The sequence below is a fragment of the Plectropomus leopardus genome, chromosome 6, assembly GCF_008729295.1.
Source record: "Plectropomus leopardus isolate mb chromosome 6, YSFRI_Pleo_2.0, whole genome shotgun sequence".
NCBI classification, from domain to species: Eukaryota; Metazoa; Chordata; class Actinopteri; order Perciformes; family Serranidae; genus Plectropomus; species Plectropomus leopardus.
The window spans coordinates 2981887-3003488 of NC_056468.1; positions in this window are offsets into that span (position 1 = coordinate 2981887).

Consider the following 21602-nt stretch of genomic DNA (forward strand, 5'->3'; position numbering starts at 1 on the left):
GAGGCTCATGGTAAGGTGTAGAGCAAAAACATCACATTCAGATGGGAGGCAAACAGCGTGAAAATCTGGGGTTTGTTTGTCTTTTACATTTTGTTAGTGGTATGTTTCCTAGGAAAGGTCTAAAATTGTGCCCCCACGCACAAGAAATTCACAAGTAATAACAAATGCAATGTACTGGACATGATGTAGGAGACAAAGGCTGATGTTCGAGCATTTTGAAGTAGAAGCACTGTTATTGTTGAATGTCTTCTACTGTCTTTTTTTTTATTACAGTATAACCTGATGGATCTTCTCAGCCCACAGATTGTTTGGCTGAACTCTGTTAACAGACATAGCAGTTACTTGTCCCCTTTTGTGTTTCTGACAGAGTAGCTACTGGAGGATTGTTTGCTGCCCCCAGAAGTCCATATGAGTGTCATTTCAACAGAAATTCTCCACACTTTTCTCAGTTTGCATTCTGTCTTTACTCGTGTTCTTGTGGACTTGTGAAACTCATCAGTCATGGTGCAAGCACTGTTCCAATACAAAGCCTATATTTAGCCTGGAAATGTTCTTGCTCTGTTCATTTTATCACGGATGCTGTTAGAGCTGACTCCTGTGAACTTGTGGTAGATAAGTACCCCAGAATATGTTGCTTGTAACTGGCCTTTAAAATGATCGCACACCACTGTCAGCAGGACAGCATCATTTGTGTGTTGTCTGTTTTACGATGTGACAAGTAACACTTTCACAGAAATATGTGAAAGGGAGGTGACCTGTTGAAGAAGTATTTCACCGCTGGAAAGAGGTCTTTTTCAGAAAACTAGGCTGTCCTTGCAGGAGAAAGATGCAAATACTTTTGAAATTGGTGCTGCATATCAGAGAAAACAGAGGAAAAGGTTTGTGGCATTTTGTTACAGAGGTAGAAAATCTACAACTAGGAGAATGCATTGTCCCCCACTGGACAAATAAACAGTCTCACTGGTGGGTAACATAATACAAGCATGTCCATTTTGGCACAAGAAACAACATTGCGATTGGTAACAAATGATCTCATATCACACTTAAACAGCAAGCTAAAGCATGATTCTGAAACAAAACTTTTGAAGGAAGAATTAGGCAACGCAGTAACAGATTCTTGGTTCATAACTGATCAGCACTGCTTAGTTTTACTGTTTTACAACACAGAAAATGTATGACCAACCATCAGATATGTTTCTGAGGACATTTTGGTGAGAAATAATTCATAATTACAAATGGTAGCAGTTTTGTTTTGGAAATTTTGCAGTTTGGGTCCATTTAAGTAAGACCAAGGCATGTTTAGAAAAGAACAAAAACACACATGAGAAGCGACAATGTTAATGAAATCAGTAGAGTCTGCAGCACACACAGAGCTAATAGTCCGCCATTGCTGTTATTGTTGTCCTCCTACTTTTTAGCACTTTGCCCACCACTGGTCCCATGGAAGAATTTGATAAACCTTGGTTTTGTAGAGTGGGTGTCAAAGGATCCAGGGGCTGGTTTTCTGTACAGATTGTATTTGGCTAAGTAAATTAGTAATACATAAGTGCATTTTGTAGGTGACAGGGTGTTCAAAGAGAAAAACACAAGGGCCAAAAACTGAGGGCAGACTTTCCACAGGATTACCCCCCTGTAACTTACAGGCTGTTATAAGATCACACTAGTTAACACATTGTGTTCTGTAGCTTCTTTTCTTTGCAGGACACACAATGGAGCGAGGCTGTGAATACCGTGCGGAGGCTTAAATGCCACATCAGGAAACAGCCTGGCAACCTCGTGAATCTGCATGAAAGGAGAGCAATAAAATCATGTGATATTTAATACTTTCCCCACAAAACCTTTTCTCTGTAGGAACTCAGGTTTATTCAAGTATTGAATTGATTAACAATGTGTTGTTAGAATACAATAAGATGTGATAGATAGTGCCAGAGCCGGCTGTATTCACTGCCTGTCAGCCACATACCTGCGCAAGGCCACAAGAGAGGAGCCTCTGCAGCAAACTAACAAGCACATCCTGTTACTCTCTCTGTGGGAACTTATCTGAAATTCTATTTTTATGTTTCGACTCTCTTCCCACTTTGATTTATTTCATTGATTTATGCAGACAGGCTTCATCCACAAATCTAAATGACCTTTTTACATCATGGAAATTAGTTTTATTGTCAGTTGTACATGTTCGCTGTGTTGTGCATTCCTAGGTTAATAACTGTCATGCCTGTTCGAGTCCACATTTAATTTGCCTATTGCCAGCAATTTGACTTTTGAATTCAGATTATCCACATGCATTTGGTGCCACAACTATTTCAGGTTAAAAGACTGACAAGTAAATTCAGAGAAGTCACAGAAAAATGGCACACTCAAATTATTTCCCACTACTTGAAATATATTTGTGGGGAATGTTCAAGTAGATCTCAGGTATTGTGTGCTATATGTATGTAGATAAGCTCATCTACAGTATGTGACTCAATAGCTACGATTTTAATACAGTTTGTGCAGCGATTGGCATCACTGTGTTCTCCTGCCAATAAAGATTAACCACCTATTTCTGCACTAAGAGCATACGTTTGGCCCCTTTGAATAATTTGAACCAAGAGATATCTGAGGACGACAAAACAGCAGCTGTACAATGACAAGACAAGACCACTGAAAATGTTTCCATCTGGCAAAACTGCAGCTCTGCAATGATGAATATTTACACATAACACATATTCACTGCTTCACACATTTTCACAATGAAGTTGATCAGTTTCACAGCTGGCAAGTCAACAAGATAAGGACCCCTTGTATGGGAATACATCATGTCAATCCTTTACAGTCTATTGTCTGCTTCCTCTGTGAAAGCCAAGAACAAACACTAAAAGACTGAAACATGTGATCTTACTTACTTGCTTATCAAGACAAAGAAAGACAAAAGACAATATTCTAATCTCACCACTACATAATGTAATCAACATGCATGGAACAGATTGTCATACAGAAATAATGTAAAATCCTGTACATGGAATGCATTTACATAGCGAGATGTCTCGCAACAAAACTAAAATATGTTTAAAATATTAGAAACACCTCACATTTACTCTAAAATCTGACAAGTTGATCTAACTGGGTACTAATAGGGCTAGTAAATATAACTATTCATTTTAAGTTATGTTAACTAAAAGAATAGTTATGTTCTCTTATGAAGTAAACAAGTTTTTTTTTTTTTTTTTTTTTTTTTTTTAAAGCTAGATTCACTTAAAATATTTACTTAAGTTAGAACAACCACTGCCCCTGGCAACACGTTATTTCACACATCTTTTATGACCTAATAATTATACGACTTTCTATGACTGGAACTTTTTCTTACAATACAGAGCTCTATATGTTTGCTTGTGGAATGTTTCAAATTTGTATGTTAAGACGAGCTGAAGTGCTTGGACAAAAAATATTTTACACTAAAATAGCAATTCATTTTGAACTAATGGTGTACCAACCATTGGTTTACCAATCTCTGAACCTATCAGCTACTTATTTCAGCTAATCTCCACAAACAGATATCTGTATATGAATGCAGATACATTAAAAAACTAGCTAAATGGTCAATAATAGCCAAAGGTGCCAATGATGCCAATGATGCCAATGTATTTAGCCTTTCCACACAGACTTAACTTGCCACTCAAATAACACTAATAGAAACCAAAAGGCTTCTGATACCATAATCTTGCCCTGTTGCCTACAGATTGTGAATACATCATATATAGATATCAGTTTATAGAGATTTGAGGTGTAGTGACTTAAAGACAGATAATGCTTTTGTCCCATATGGTAATTACTCCTCCTTTATATGACACAATGCCCATTTTGTTTGTGTGTGCGCATGCATGTGCGCTCGTGTGCATGTGTGTGCGTGTGTGTGTGTGTCTGTGTGTGTGTGTGTGTGTGTGTGTGTGTGTGTGTGTTTGTGTATGTGTACAGATACAAATTGAGATCTAAGAGGCACCAAACAGTCAACAACAGTTTTCTGCTGAATAGGATTTGGTTAGCCTTCTTGGTCTGTCTATATATGACGTGTGAGCTGGCTAAATATGATATTTGTTTACTCTGAACCAGACTGATAGTCGACTGTAGCAGTCTTCGATTGACTGATGTCAGATACTTACTTCTTTTATGATTTTTTTCATGACTTTTCCTATGAAGCCCATTAAGCTGCCGGTGCACTGAATGTGGAATCCAAAATGACCTGATTACAGTTTTTCAGTTAAATTAAAATGCCCTCTTTTTATCATAACTGTTGTATGTACATTGATATCTTCTTTTTTTTCTTTTTCTTGACAAAAAGCCTAACAAAGAACAGGAGTTGGAAACCAGCAATAATCTCCACATGTGAAACATCAGTTATTACAGCCTGTTGGTAACAGCCTAAAGCTGTACTATGCTAATTCGCATTGTCCCCTATCAAATCAACTATATATAAAGAAAAATAAAATTTAAGTCCTCTCTTTATTGTCAGTCTTATCAGTTCATATGCAGAAAATGTCAAATTAACTGTGTCCACTGAATTAAAAAAAACTTTGATATGAAACATGATACTGTTACTGATGCCTACTTTTCTATGACACAGAGCCTGCCCATCACACATGATCCCGTAACATACTGTACACACACAAACACACACACACACACACACACACACCAAAGATACATAGATAATCATGTCTGAATAGCAGATTAAACAGGGAGAGCACAAAAGGCTTCTCAAAGGAACAATGTGATTGTGCAGACATAAAGGAAACTCCATATTACGGCTATTCTTTAGAGAACCTTTAAACCTCCGTGTTCAGAAACACTGGACAGTCTGCTGTTAAATATTTTACTCTAAATGACTGACTGACTGATTGACCAACATTGCCATCCCTAAGCCACACACACACAAAAATGCCCCTTTTCCAAAAGCACCAAAGTTAGCACGTGTACAAAGATTAAAACCTCTATTTCTCTTACTCTTCTCTTATTCAGTCTCTTTCAAACTTGCTGCAGACTAATTTAGATGATGCTTGAGATGCTTGAAAATTAGTTCATCACCCGGATGTTGTATTTCCACTGTCAATCAGAGCCAAAGCCAATAAATACCCTTCACTACTGCCAGAACTTTGAATGGAAGTAAATGCAGATTGTAACTTTTCCAATTCCATACAAAGCCAAAAATTAGGGAGTGTTAGTGGGATTTTTCATTTAGAAAAGGGGCTTAGACTACAGTATAAGTCACAAATATCATTTAGCAGACAAACACACTGGTTTCTGTTCATATATAAAACCCTTATAGGCAAAACTCCATCATATCTTCGTTCACTACTCATCACCCATAACATCAGCCGTTCCCTTCGCTCCAGCAACTTCATCAACCTCCTCATCCCCAAAGTCCGCACCGTCATTAGCCGTTGTTCATTTCAGTTTTCTGCAGCCCACAATTGGAACCAATTACAACAGACGCTAAAACTTACCTCCTTCATCCCTCTTTCATATTTTAAAAGTTTGGTGAAGGCAGCAGTTGCTGACTGTTGTACATGCTTTTAGCCTATTTTATCTTTACGACCCTTATTGTATTCTATTGTTTTTGTATTGATTTGTATGAATGTGTTTGTGTTTGTGAATGAGAATTGGTTCTTAATTGACTCACCTGGTAAAATAAAGGAAAAATAAATAAATAAATAAATAAAATTAAATCCAATAAATTTATTTGACCCTAACATAACTTGATGACTAACCACTTGAACCATTTGAGCGACATCATGCTCCAAATATAAACACAATAAATTAAATGGAACAGAAAATATGATTTTTGACTTTTACTGTAAGTAATATTTCACAAATTGCAAGAAATGAGTAGATCTAAAAAAAAATTTCTGAAGCTAGGGAAAAGCTACATTTTTTAATTATCATGATTACATTTTTAAAATTATGTTACAAAATTATTAGATTTTTTTTAGCACTTTCTCCAAGACTTATTTTGTTCTGTTTGTTTGCTTTCTTGCTTGTTTACTCATTTTCAGGTAAATAACTGTACATTTTACTGATTTTTCACTGTTGTTGTTCAGTTTCGTTTTTTTCTTTTTCTTTTTAAGCCAATTTGCTCAGGTTTCAGATGGTTAACAACTATATTTACAGCCCCAGGTTTAACCACTGAAGCCTTAGTCCTTAACTTTTCTCCCCTTGCATTGTTTTTGCAACAGGATCTTACATTAGTTCACATTTGAAATAATACAGGATCAACTGTGCTAGATTTATTAATCATGCTGTCACTGAGACCTGCTGGGCTCCCCGTCTCGCCTGCAGACTGATATGCATGAAACACGGCCCATGACATCACTGGCTGCATACGCCTAATCCATACTAATGTCATTCAGCTGCTTATTGATTCCACATGGTGCAGTAAGAGCACAAATATTCAGGAACACTCATAAGGGGGAGAGATGACCAAAGCATCAGACTGAATCATAAATTAAGCTACTGTCAAAAAATACATTACAGTTCACTAAAAAAATAACTAACAGTTCTGCTTTGCCAAATAATACATTTGAATTAGGAAGTGCAGCTGTGTGCAGTACCTACAGTGTGCACCGTGCTGCTGTGGATCAGCTGCTGATGATGTAATGTTCATGATAATAATGACAATTAATTTGACAAAGATGATGGTGATTATAAGGTTGAGGATGCCGTGGAGAAGCATCAACAATAATCAGTGCCTGTCACTGCGTAGTCTTTAACATTTCTATTGACTGGTGTTGGCTCTTTTCTCTCTTTGTCAAGTATGTATCTCTATTTGTCTGGCTTTTGACATGTTTACCCACTGTAAGACTATACATGTCTGCAGGCTGACTGGCTACTATTATACAATTGGCTTTTCCCAACGGATAAAATTCCCTTGCATAAGCAAACAAAATACTGCACGATGCCTTCACAGCGAGCAGTTTCCCTCATTTAGACCTCATCATAAAAAATGGAGAGGTGCCGGGTTGTAAGCTGTGGGTTGCATGTAACCAATTTGTAAGGGAAACCTTTCCGGACATAGAGTGTCCTGTCCAGGCAGTGAATGACCAGGCAGTGAGCAACGTGAAATCAAACCTGAAAACCCTGTCAACTCGCTTGCCTTCAACATGCAGTACAACCACATGCCTCAATCAGTACAAACTCTGAGAGATCACACTTCCAGAAGGTCTGACCGGCATCGGTTGCAAGTGAAACAACCTTTTGGCTCCTCAAGGGATCTTTGACAAATAATTTTATAAGAACGGTTTTTATCAGAAAAAGTGTTTGTTGAAGTCATGGTTCATTGTTGATCCTCTCAAGGGCAAGAGGTGGTGAGAGTGTAGAAACTCAGTCTTCTAAATTGTCTGGAGAACATGTCTTTAGTTTTGTTTGTTTAACACATTCTCATTCCAACTCATCACATGGTGCTGCTCTGTCAGTGACCTTCCATATCTACTTGTGACATTTTAGGTATCCCTCTGCTTCAGCTGTTAACACTTCGTTGCCGTTACCATGATGTCAACAAATGCACATGGTGGGATGAAGCTGCAAGGTCTTTATGTTTACACAACAGCATGGACTGTCACAATGGCTAGGATTAGGCAACAAAATCACAGACGGCTGGATTTAGGCAAAAGAGGCATATGGTAAGATGCAGAAAAACCTCCACAAATATCCACACAGGAAGTGAACTCCAGACTGCATGAAAGTTGTTTGATCAGGCTGTATCTAAAGATGGGTGGCATGACAGCTCCCCAAAAGTGTAACATTTCAGGCTGGATCATCCCCTGATGTCTGACTGCAGTATAGGTCATAAAACCACCTTCCATGTTAGTGAATGGGACACAGGCCAAACTAAAAACTCAAAGTACACACCAAATAATTTTTTCCCAAAGATGGTTTCGGTCTCCAAAGGTAGTTCTCATCACCCTGATGTTTGTTCAATTGTTTGTTTTTATGATAAGTTCAGTTTTAATGAGTTATTAAATTCTACAAAAGGGTGTTTTACTGCCATAACTGACAGCTCTGACAGCCAAATGGAGCTACTCACGATTAGTCGGATGGGTGTTTTGGCGGGAACTCACCCACTGCGGATATCGTTACTGTGCAGGTTACTGTGCTCTCAATGACATCACCCTCGCAAGATGCCCAAAACTCTCTTTCTCTCTCTCTCTCTCTCTCTCTCTCTCTCTCTCTCTCTCTCTCTCTCTCTCTATATATATATATATATATATATATATATATATATATATATATATATATATGTACAACGTTTCCGACTAGCAGACCACCACATATAATGGCAGCATCAAAACATTTTCTATCTATCTATCTATCTATCTATCTAACAAAACGTCATTTTTTAACCACTCACTCAATAAATATGTCAACAGTATAAGCTGGACAGTGTTCAAGAGTTTTTCTCTTTGCCGTTTAAACTAAAAAACTTATTTTCCATCGTTTGCTATATTCAGTTTGTCAGTTGGGAGATTTAGCTCAGTATGTTCTTTATTTCATGGCAGTGCTAACACCAACACAAGCAGCACTCCAACAGTTCAGCATCTTCCTGACCTTGAAATTCACCTTATTAATAATTTCATCATGTTTGACGCAGTGCAGAAGGCACAGAGGTAAGAGGAGAGACAACAGGTGGCAATTTCATTCAAAAGAGCCAGCACAAAATGAGTCTTTTGGTATTTTGGTGCCAAATTAGTCAATACAACCTCTTCACTAATTTTTGGGGGGATTTTAATTAACTTAACACTGAATGAAACATTCTAAATACAGATGAAATTCCACTGTGCTAAAATGTGTCATTGATTTTAATTACTTTAAGGTCAATTTTCTCCTTTTGCAATAACAACACACAACAGCACTTGAAGCATAAGCCACATTGTGATGTTGCAGTGATGGCAGATCACAGTCTGCTTGAACTGAAACCATTCAAAACAGGTTCTGTAACAATACTCCCCAAAAAACGAATCCCTGTTTAAAAAAAAAAGGTGACGTGCTTTTGTTTGTAGTGTTATCCTCGCATGACTGGAATAATAGAGGCAAGTGTTCCTGATTCAAGAAATAAAATGGTGCGAATAATATTACAATATGACACAAATTACTGTTTGAGGTGTATGGCCAATAATATGGCTCCCTGCCCTCTCTGAGCTGTCAGAAGATAACTGGGCTCGTGAGAGGACAAAAGACGCCCGCCTTTTGCCCACAAGCCAGAAGTTTTATCCTCCATCCTGATGGAAACCAGTCACATTCAGTGATAACAATAAGCCAGGTCACCGGATCTGTGGGATTCCTCTGAACTTGAAAATGTATTCCTGACAACAGCTTCCTCTCGGCACTGTAAAATCTGACAAATTGATTTTACTTGAAATCTAGGAAACTGACTGCCTTGAAAAATGTGAGTAAATAGAGCTGTTTGTCTTAATTTTGGTTTACTTTATACCTAATTGCTGAGTTTGCTTAAAATTTTGGAAAACCAACTGCCTTGAGAGGCAGGAAACCAACTGCATTGAGAGATGTAAACTATCTCTTAGTCTTAATTTTGGTTTACTTTATATTGTTTTATTTTTATTATATTATGTTTTACTTTAAATTGTATTAAATGTAGTTAGCTGCACGTTGTCCCCTTTCTTCTCCACCTTTTACGCTTAATCTGTCCTATCCAGACAAGCCAAAAAAAAAAAAAGAAAAAAGAAAAAGGAAAAAAATACATAACATTCAGTTATATTGACTTCATTATTGAGTTCTTGCAACTTTTAACAAGTTACAAGTTTAATAAATTAATCTTTCTCATTTTTAGCAACTTTGTAAACTAAGTTTAGTTGTTGATCTTAATTTTAAAAAAAATCTAGGAAATTCATTGCCTTGACAGATAAAAACTTAATCTTAATTTGGGTTTACTTAATGTCCAGTTGTTAAGTCTCCTCACAATATGGTTTTAATAACTTAATTTTGTGAAGTTGTTGCAACGTAAAAATGACAGTTTAATTGAATTAATCTTTTTAGGTTTTGGCAACATCAGTAAACCAAGTTTACTAAGCTTTATCATTGCGATATCTGATAAGTAGATCATACATTCTGGTTATATTAACTTAATTTTGTGAAGTTTTTGCAAATTAAAAATGACAAGATTAATTTAATCAATGACAGGTTGATCTTAATTGTTTTTTTAATCTAGGAAACTGATTGCCTTGACAGATGTACGTACGACTACATATAGCTATAAGTCTTAATTTTGGTTTACTTTATATCCAGTTTTTAATTTTCCTTACAGTTTAGTAATATTAATTTAATTGTTGTAACTTGTTGCAACTAAAATATGATAAGTTTAATTAAATCATTGTTATGATTAACAATGTTAACAAAACAGAACCTGCATAACTCTATAATCGGAAAAATCTTTGTCATGATCAGCTTAAGTCGGACTAACTTGGTTTGTTGAAGCTGCAACACTTAGAAAGAACAAGATAATGACATAATCACAATTTTAAGTTGCAACAACATCACAAACTTCAGTAAATACACTTAACTTCTGAGTAAACTTAACAACTCTATATAAAGTAAAGAAAAATTAAGATTTACAGATAAACTTACTTTCCCTTTTTAAGGCAACTGGTTTCCAAGATAATTTTAAGTAAGATCATCTCGTCAGATTTTACAGTGTGACAAACGTTGCAGTCTTTGCCCATGTGCAGCACTGCCCCATATTTTTTCATAATAGTGCACGGAAATGACTTTTGTCATAACTTAATCCAAATTTGTTGCTATCGATCATTGATTTTCTAAGACTTTTTCCCCCTTCTGGCTTCATGTCCTATACATGTTTCCGTGGGTGTAAAGAGCAGCTGCTTGTCAGAGTTTCTGGCTCCTCAGCAACGTGACACATACACTCTTTTCATGGTCAGGTGGCTCTGCTGGAAACAGGATCTCGGCCACATAAACCACAAGAGGTTTGAATTAGGACAAGATAGTTGCAAGGAACAGAAATCAGACAGTGCATCCTGTATTCTGATACACTGCAAAAAGAGAATGTGTCTCATGCAAGAATAAAAAACGGACCCCTCCCCTTTGCTCCAAAGCCTCCTCTTCCTTTTCAAAACTAGTCAAGTGTTCTTATTCCCCTGCGCTGATGCTACGACTGCTGAGTCTGGATAATGTCTGCTGCAGCTGATCGTCTGTCACTCATTGCTACTATCAGTGTGATAGTGTTCCTGACTGTACATGGAGACTGGACTGCGGCTGGGGGGGGGTTATTGACAGCTGACAGACACACGTTGTGTCCGAACAAAAACCATGAGGCGCTTTCCATAAACCAAGACTCTCCCAGCATGTTAATCGAGACAACACTGTCATATTAGTCATCCATGAGTTTATTGTGCCCCATTTAGTCAGTTATGAAGGGGAAACACTCTGAAACCACCTTGTATTTATTTGCAAGCATGCTACATTCACATTCTCCTCTTTTAATTTTTGTGTCTGAGGAATGAAATGTATGCATTATTTTCTAGCAGTATTGTCTATAGACTACCGATTCTTTCTAATCTAACATTTCACCTCCTTTAGATGGAAAAATGGCACAACTCCTGTCAGTAATGGCACAACATGATGTTAATTCAGTTTCATAACTCTGAACTTAAAACTCTCTATATATTTATAAACAATACAATTTATATACAATATAAATATTAAAAGATCATTGCAATAAATCTGTCCATTTTTAAAGAAAATATTCTATTTTTTTTATTAATTCCAGATTTTTTAAAAACATTTTTCACCATTTTTAAAAAATGTTTCAGTGTTACGTTTTAATGAAACCTTTAATAATTTAAAGTTTTCATCTGAAAATAGCTAAAGTAACTTGCAAAAGCACTGTCAACTCATTGATTTATTATCAACTCCACCATGTGTGTGTTTTTTTTTTTTTTATTATTTATTTATCTGATGGTTCGGAGATGTGTATTCATAGAAAATGATCAGAGGTAAAACCCCAAAAATGCAGTTTAGAGCAAAGAGTTTGAATTCACACCTTTTTTTCATGCAACGAAATGATTTGTTTTGTTGTCTTGCACATTCTTTGCACATATCTTAGCTATAAATAACTCACTGGTCAATTAATATTTTTTACAGATTAAATTATGTATTTTTTTGTTTAGGTTTTTTGAACATGTGTTAGGTAAACAAGCTCTACAGGACTGGATTCCTATTGTCTGACATAAGAAACTCTTAATAAGTCAAACACATTTCACATGGGGACATACGTATCTATAGATATTTTTGAAGCCCTGAAATTAATTATTTTGTGATTGTAAAATGAATTTGTTTTGATGTTTGAATGTAGTTTGCCACAGTTGATCAAATATAAATATAAATATAAATATAAATATAAATATAAATATAAATATAAATATAAATATAAATATAAATATAAATATAAATATAAATATATTGTGAATAAAATAATAAGAAGAATAAGAATGATAAATGAATAACAGACCAAAAAGTTTTACTTAACACCCTAGGGTTAATGACAGGTGCACTGCTGCACTACTAAACAGTTATATATATATATATTTCAGTATCTGAAGTATATAACATTGAAAATGAAAAATATGATTACTACTATCATGCTAACAATACCATTTGACAATAATATTAAACTGTTTCCATTTCTTTTTGATCTCACTTTGTCTTCCCCCAAATGCAAAAAAAACTAGACAGGATAAATAAAAAAAATGACTGATGTCATGATTATTGCTATTTACATTTTTCTATAAATGTCATAACAATACTGTTATCATGAACATTTCCAGCTGCAACATGTCATTCGTCAAATAACAAGTTTAACATTAGAACCTGTTATATCAGTTAATAATTCTAAGCAAATTATTTTAAATAATATAGATAAACACCAAATACAATAGCACAAGCAACTCATCTGCAACATGACATAAAGTAAATTAGCCAGAAGAAAGCAAATACAGATTCGTGTAACAGCTTCATATTTGGTTTTATCACATCATGACAGACCGAACTGCACCAAGGAAATCAGGATGATATGGGATAACTCTGCATTTTACATTCAGCAATGCCACATGATAACCAAATGAAGGAAACTCACAGCAAAGAAAAACTTAAAATTTAACTGTAAAATAAATTCAGATGTTCTCCCTACAGCAAGCACACAGGTCCAAACTCATCATCTCACAGGTGAATCTCCCACCCTCACCCAGAGAGGTAAATCAGCTTGGCTTACCTTCAACAACACACACATGTAGGTTTTTTGTGAGTGGGGTGGCTGGAGGCACACAAGGCGCTCGCCTGTAAGGTGCAAAATCGGAAACTTGGGGGGGGGGGCGACAAAAAGCTCATTGGAAAGCAGCAGACGTCCCCCCAACCCCCCCACCCCCCTTTTATCAAAGAATCTTTCATAAACACATTAGGGATGAATCGCCCACCTGCATGATGTTTTCCCCTCCTACTTCGCCTTCCATTTTTCCAGCCAACTGCCCAGGACAAAGCAAAAGGTGCACCTCTAAGGTGTCCTCTCAGTGGAGAGGTTTCTCCTTCTTTATTTCAAACAGGCGAGCCCTTCTCTCCCCTCACACACCAATGCAATGCAGTGCAGTGGGGCCCAGCTTTATTTCCCTCCGTGGGGAAAAACCTGAGCAGGGGACAACAGAAAGTGGCTTTAGAATACAGGTCTGAAAGAGGGCAGCTGTAGTCTGAATGAGAGTCTATGTGCTTTTGTGTTTTAAATGAGCATTGTCTGTCACTCAGTCCAGGGGCATGGACTCTGGGGCAGCCATGGGGGGAGCATCTTAAACTAAGTGTTAAACTCAGAGTTGAAGTAATATAACAGGGCAATGGGGGGAGGGGGCAGGTCAAAGTCTTTCTCCATCATTCATATGTGGAGTGTATCCTCAGTACATGAGTGCATGGGTCACATAATGAGAAAACACTCAAAACCTATGTTAATCAGCAGTGTTAGTTTAAGTGTCACACTGCAACTGGATTGCTCTGACAGCAGCTAATGTGATAATTTCTCAATAAAAAACAAAACTGTAACATAACTAGTTATCTCATCATCGCAAAAATGATATTTTCTTTGTGATTCGATCCATTTTCGAGCACTCATGCTCATCGTGGCTGCTGTACAGGGCCCTCTCCAGGTGAAGGGAAGTGAGGAAGGTGCTTTCCTTTGTCACTCCGTCTTCACCACCTTGTCCCCACATTGTGTCCCTGAACACATAATGAGATTTTCAAGTGTAGCGCCACCTGGTATATCCACTTTCTTTTCTTGTGCTCCGGTCCCCTCTCCACACCAGCTTTGGCTGCTAAAGTATCACTGAAAAGAGCGGTTTGTCTGTCCTCGATTAAAGCTGCACTCGGCACACTCTGAGGCGGAAATTTAACCTGATTCATAAAGAGGGACAGAGAAACAAAGAGGATCAGGGGCACATCCAGCATTAATTGAGATGCAAAGACTCACACGAATAACTGGAAAGTGTGGTGTTGCTTTAGTGAGTGGAGTTAGTTTAGTCCAGAGAAACTTTAAGGTTTGGTTTAGAGGGTTAGGGTCAGGTGTTTGGCCCTAAAAATACTAAAAATGTCCTACAATGCTACAAATTTACTAAAATTCCAGAAATGCCCCAAAATGTCCTAAAATCTTAGTAAACATCCTAAAACAAAAAATAAAAAAATCTGAGAAATGTTCCAAAATCTAAGAAAAATCATAGACATTTCCTAAAATCCTAGAAACATCTTACGATTTGGATTGTACAATGTTTCTCGGAATTTAGGAAATGTCTATAAACATTGTAATATCCTAAAAATGTCTGAAAATTCTAGGAATGTTCTAATATCCTAAAAATGCCTTAAAGTCCCAGAAACATCCACAAATCAGAGAGATGTCCTGAAATCCTAGACACCTGTATGGAGCTGCTGCAACTGGCCCCTGGCCTTCTGTAATGTTGCAAAAGTAAATCATCACTCAGTGTGTTTACAGTTATTAATTGTTATTAAACTCTTTAAATGTACTTTTGTCTCTTGTAGTTACCATTGTCACTTTCATAGCAGTAAATTTACAGTTCCTCACCATGTGGACATGGCAGGGATGTAAATACAGTCAATGCAGGCAGGCCAGCTGCACTGCAGCTCATGGGGTCAGGGGGCCCATAGAGAGAGTGGGCCCTCCACTAATATGTTGGGCAGAAAAAGGCCCTTGCCAGGAATTTAGATTGCCACCTTATAAATATGCCTATGTTAGAGAACTCACGTTAGATTAAAATAGGTGCTATTTGCTATATTTGCCATCTCCATCATGACTTTCTTTTCTTTCCTTTTTTTTGTAAAATAGTCAGAAGCAGTCTACATACTCTATAAGAAAATATAGGAAATAAAATTTTTGCTTTTTCTGCATTAACTACAAATATATAAAACATTTACAGCAACACTATATATATATATATATATATATATATATATATATATATATATATATATATACATAGTAAGTGTCTCTGTTGTCTGCAGTCCCAGCATGTTTGAGTGCCACTTGTCCTCTCAATGCCAGGCCCTGTCACTGGGCCTTAAGGTGTCAATTAAAACTTTGTGGTCTGTTGATCAGACCTGTTTCTTGCACAGTGTCCACTTTTCTCTGTGGCTCAGGGGGTGGAAGAAAACAGTGAAGGAAGTGCACCAGCTTTCGCCTTTGTGTTCACGGCTTGGGGGGAATATTGAACAGACCTCCTGAGTCAATCCCTGTGCTCCTCTCCATCGTCACCTCTCCTGCCCGCCGCTGAAAGACGACTCAGACTTTTGTCACCAGCAGGTTATTGTATTTCTAATTAAGCCAGGTTAATCTCTTCAGCTTTGTGCCATTTGCAAAGTGATATGGGTGCGTCACCATGGCAAAAGAACGGTTATTGGACCAACATGGATGCTCCTGTACCAGGACCGTTTGATGACACAGAAAATTCCTCTTTTAACGCAGTAGTCTGGGGACACGAGCACAGGAATCCTGCAGGAATAACCAATGTTTGGAGGTTCTCTGTGGCATGTTAGGGCTTCTTTATCAAGTGGACAGTAGAGACATAAGGGGAAATGAGGAGATAGATGGGGAGTGATATGTAACAAAGCTCCTTGGGCTAGATGCAAACCAACAATTTAGACCTCTGGGCCATCAGGGTGCCCCACATTTGCAGTTTTATTTGCCCTTTGGTTTTCTTAACTGATCAAACTGCAGCTGCCAGTTTTATCATTCTCATGTCCTCAACATTTCATGAAGACACCAGACAGCACTGCGACCCTTGGAAACCTGGATTTATCACATCACTTCTTGTGCTGCGCTCTGATGTCTTCCCAAGTATTTAAGCTTTTTGAACCCTGAGTAAACTGATTTTCTTTGAGGCAATGAGCAATTTGGCAAGAAATGTTCCAATGTTCCACAAATTGCAGGAAATAAGTAAATTTGGAGAATCAATCTTTTTTAAAAAAGCTACGGAAAATGTCCAAAAACGATATCTAGAATTATCCTACTTATTCATTTAAAATTATTTAATAATAATAATAATAATAATAATAATAATAATGACACTTTTCTAATTTTTTTCCATTTTTTGTTTATTTCTCATAAGTTTCTCTTTTCCTCATGCTATAGGGCTAAAAAGCCCATTTACTCGGGTTTCAAAGGGTTAAGGAAACATTTGACCTTCCATAGATCAAGTCTACATTTGAATATTTTGCAGGACTTATTGAACTTATTCTGCAGTAGTAGGTACTTGCTATAACATCCTCTTATGACTTAGAGCTCTTCGAATGTGCATTTATGTTATGTATTTTTTAAGTTCTTTTTTGGTGAGATTTCCTTGTTTTTTGTTGTTGTTTTCAGCTTTTTTCTTTTTTTCCCTAATTTTCAGGTAATTTTTTCTTGTACTTTTCCAATTTTTTTTCCAAATTGTCTGGTCATTTCTTTTTACATTTCTCATTGCCTTTTTCTCATGTTACAGGGAAAACCCCAATGTACTCTGGTTTAAAGGGGTTAAGGAAACATTTGATCCTTCATGGATCAAGACTATATTGTACTATTTTTACAGGACTTATTGGACTTATTACTAACTCTGTAGTAGTTGGTACTGCCTATAACATCCTGTTAATAACAAATCATATGATATCTTTGAAGACTTACCTGGTTCTGGGTCCAAATAAATGTGAGCATTTAAATAAACATCCTTCACATGAGTATTTAACTCCTGTTTAAATATACTTCCTCACCATATAAACACCTTGCATCAGACCCTGCTGATGTCACTCCCCGGGTGCCCGCTGCACACTCAGTCATCTCAGATGCCAAACACAGTGACAGTGCTCATGTTTGTTCTGCTGCCTGGGTGTGTCCTGTAGTCGAACTAAAGAACCGAAGCGGTCCTCCCCACATGTGGAGTTGAGACACTTTTTACAGAGCAGCCCAATGTTTGGAGACTTCTCTCTTCTCTCTCCGATCAGATTTCAGGCCAGAATAAAAAGAGTCTCAACACTTTTGTCAGTGAATTGAAAGACTCTCATCTCTCTGTGGGTCATTGTGGACAGAGGCCAGCACCACTGTACATCCGACCTATTTACCTGAGTCAGCAGCAGACTTCCACAGTCCAGAGAGCACAAAGGAGCCATCTGTAAAACAAATATGGCAGCAGGCTGCCACTGGCTTTATAGCTTCTCTGCTCATGATGTGTGCTCAGTATCACATTGATACCTATTGAAGACTATTGACAAAGTTAAAATAATTTGTGATTAACAGAAATGTTCCAATAAATACAAGCTGAGGTCGAATGCAACCTAAAATACAATATTTTACAAAGGTGGTAGTAGATAATATTCTCTAACAGAATCAAAGGGAAATTCCAGTTTATTACAACTGGGATTTTCCTACAAGTGGTCAGTGCCAACACGTTCTCACTCTGAACTCGTCACATGGTGCCACTCTGTCAGGATCTCATGCATCTACCTATGATGTTTTAGGTATCCCCTCTGCTGTTTTACGCTCCGGGATGCCGTTACGGTGATGTCAACAAATGCACATGGTAGGATGACGCAGCACAGTCCTTATGTTTACACAACAGCACGGACTGTCACGATGGATGGAATTAGGCAACAAAGTCACAGACAATTAGGTTCAGGCAAAAGAGGCACACAGTAAGATGTAGGAAAAAAACAGACATCCACACCTGAATTGAACTCCAAACTCTCACATGAAGTCAATTGTTTGTGGCACTCATCCACCTTCCCACCCCTTTCCCCCCTTTCTTTTCTTTTCAGTATACAGGAATATTTTGTTAAGATTTGACTTTATGTACTTTCAGTTTTTATGAATTTAGTGTATATTAGTATGTACTCAGAAAAATATGTGAGATCAAAAGATTGTTAGTTATACTTGTCACAAACTGGCTCAGTCAATGTGACAAGGACGGAGTCCACACAAGAGATTTAGTAAAAACAATTATAATTTACCAAAGCTAAACCATACAAAAATGAACAAACAAAACAAAACAAAACCGAAACCAGCAGTACAGGGTGGATGTCTGCAGGAGTAAGAGGGAGGACAAGTCAGTACCTGGGCCAGCTTTTACAGCTTTGAAGGCCCAGCAGAGTGTGATCAGCTAATGAGCCTGCTGTGTGATATGAACTTTGACCAAAACCTCCATCCATCTGACCAGATCAGATCCCTCACCCAGCAACCTTGGAAACAAAGGAGCAATTTAAGGATGTGAGCCTCAAGTGCAGATTTTGAATTTTTTGCAGGAATCCAGGACAGTTGGTAGGGCAGCGAGGTAGAGTCAGCTGAAGATGACCCACAGAGTGAAACAGTCAAACCATGCCAATCCAATACATGCACTTTTTCATGAGTCGCATTGTTTTAGACTAATCCCTTGAATTTTTTGGTATCTTCGGAGGCTTTAAAACTTCAAAAAATAATAATTATAAAATAAAAAAATTGGATGGTGCTCAAGCAAAGCTCATGTGTTCGTATGGATGGAGATACAGCCGGATCCAGCAAGGGTGAATTAAACAGAAACATAAAAAATAATCCAGAATTACGTGGACAACAGAGATACCTGACATGATACAAAATGTAATTAAGGAGAAGTACAAAGTGTTATGTGCAGATTGTGACAAAGGCTGAAAATTCTGGAAAATTATGAAAATGCCAGTCAGTTTATTAACCCTAAACTGAATAATCAATGTATTACATTTTTGTGGCATAGTTTTAAATATACAATAATAACATAACATAACATTTCCATAGTTTTTAGACAATTTTCTTAGTCTTTTTGTTATTAGAGGCCAGCGAGCACTTTGCCACCTATCAGCCGGATTACCTGCCAGCCTCACTACTCACTCCCTCACTCCCACACCTCCACTGCTCAACAGATTTTCCCTTCTATACATTTTATCTTTCTTCCCCACTGTACTCTTTGTCATCCTCCCCCAACTAGAGCCTGAACCTGAGACATGTGTCATCTTATTGCAGCTGGTTCTGGTCCTGACAACAGGCCACACAAGCTGAGCCTAAAATACAAAGGTTTGACACAATAAAGGTCAATAATTCTCAGTATCATCCAAGGGCCCAGTCCAGCATTGGGCCCTTCAATTGTTGAGCCCCATTTGACCCCAAGAAACTGCCGAAAGATACCTACAGCCACAATGCAGCGTCAAAATCATTACTGACTTTTGTTTGTGCTTTGGGTTATTTTGTGCATTACACACAATCCACTTTCTTATTCTTTCCTTTTTTAAATAGTTATTGCTCTCTGATTGAGCTCATGATTTTCAAAAACATCCTCAATGAGTTTTTAAAAATGACTCATCAATGTGTTCTTTCTATCATTAAATTCAATTGCAGTAAAATTAGTTTAATAGAAGAATTATTATTATTATTATTATTATTATTATTATTATTATTATTATTATTATAGCAAAATAGTAAATGCAAAGTTGTACACTTTCCTCATTTCTTTTAAATAGGTAACATAAAATTTAAAAAAATGTTTTTTTCTAATAATGTTCTTAGAATGTTACAATGCACTGTTACAGCAATGTTTTCAGAGGCAAGTTTTCTTTTAGTTCACAGAGCATTCTTTTTAAAGGTAGTGTAACGTTCTCTTGAAACATCTTCAAAATAAGTTTGTGATAAGTTTGGTCTCTGATTTATTTAGATAAATTAATGAATTTCATTAATGGTTAATCCATACCTTATACTGTTTTGAGTTGCTCCTGCTTTGAGTTAAAATAAGGAACTACTTAATGTGGTGCATCTTCTTTTCAAAGGCAAAGATGGTTTCAATCATGGAGTGATATAACACATACATCTCGTGTGTTCAGCTGAGTTGAGTGGTGGTCCTACTGATGGAGCGGACATGAAAAAAAAGTGCCTTTCTTACCCACAGCTGTTTGGTAATTTAACCTTTAAAGCTGAGGCTGGAATACACCATGACATGAGCATTTAACCTTAAAGGTGCATTATTTGAATTGATGAGCATCCTTAAAACGTTCTTTGAACATTAGATTAAAATGTTTTCTTTAAAACATTATTGCAACTTGGAGGTAACATTAGCTAATGTTGTAGGAATGCTCCCTAATAGCTGGGTTCTACCCCACTACACTTAGGAGGGAAATATTGTACTTTTTACTCTACTACTTTTATTTGATAACTGCTCTACAAATTAAGATTTTTGTGCTCAAACCATATAAAAGTATACAAGTGCAACTGAAATGATTAGTATGAAAATTCATTGGCAACATTTTTTTCCTTTTTTAAAGTCATTTTTCATGCAAAAACATTTCATGGCTCCAGCTTCTCATATATACTGTATGTATGAAGACTTGCTGATTTTTCTTTTAATTACTTTAATTTATTAAATTAATTTATACCTCTTTGCATGTGCACTTTTACTGCTGATACTTAAATACATTTCCAAGTATACTTTTGCTTTGAGTTTATTTAAAAGTAGGCCTATGTCAATCTCAGGACCAATTTTGTTGATTTTTTTAAACTACTTTTAAAAAAAAATGACTGATATATCTACCTTGTATCTTGTATTTCACTGTTTCAGAAGTTCTTTTTCTTCTCACAATCTTATTTTTTTATGTCATCTTTTCAGTCTTGTTCATGTGTCACAGTCTTTGCACACGGCACAAAACCTGCCCTCATATAGTGTTTAGGGAGTATTACCTGTGCTAACAGTTGACTTATGATCGGTGGGATATATCATTGAGCACACCTGATCGCAGCAAATTAGAATGGTTAAGAGCATTTCTTGCATCTGGACTTGACTTCTCTTATATTCCTCCTGTTAGCATATTACGGGAAAATAAAAGAGAAATTTAAGAGAATGTTGCTGCCATACAGTTAAATGTGGTGCTGGGACAGTTGGTGCTGCCCGTCTGAGGACGGCCCTGCTCCCTCACTGCAGTGCTCCTCTCCCTCTCTCTCTGTCTCCTCTTAATCTGCGCCTCTTTACAGCCAGAGCCCTTATCCCTGTATAATCCATGGAATAAAGTTGTTTAGCTCGTAGCCTTCATCCATCCCC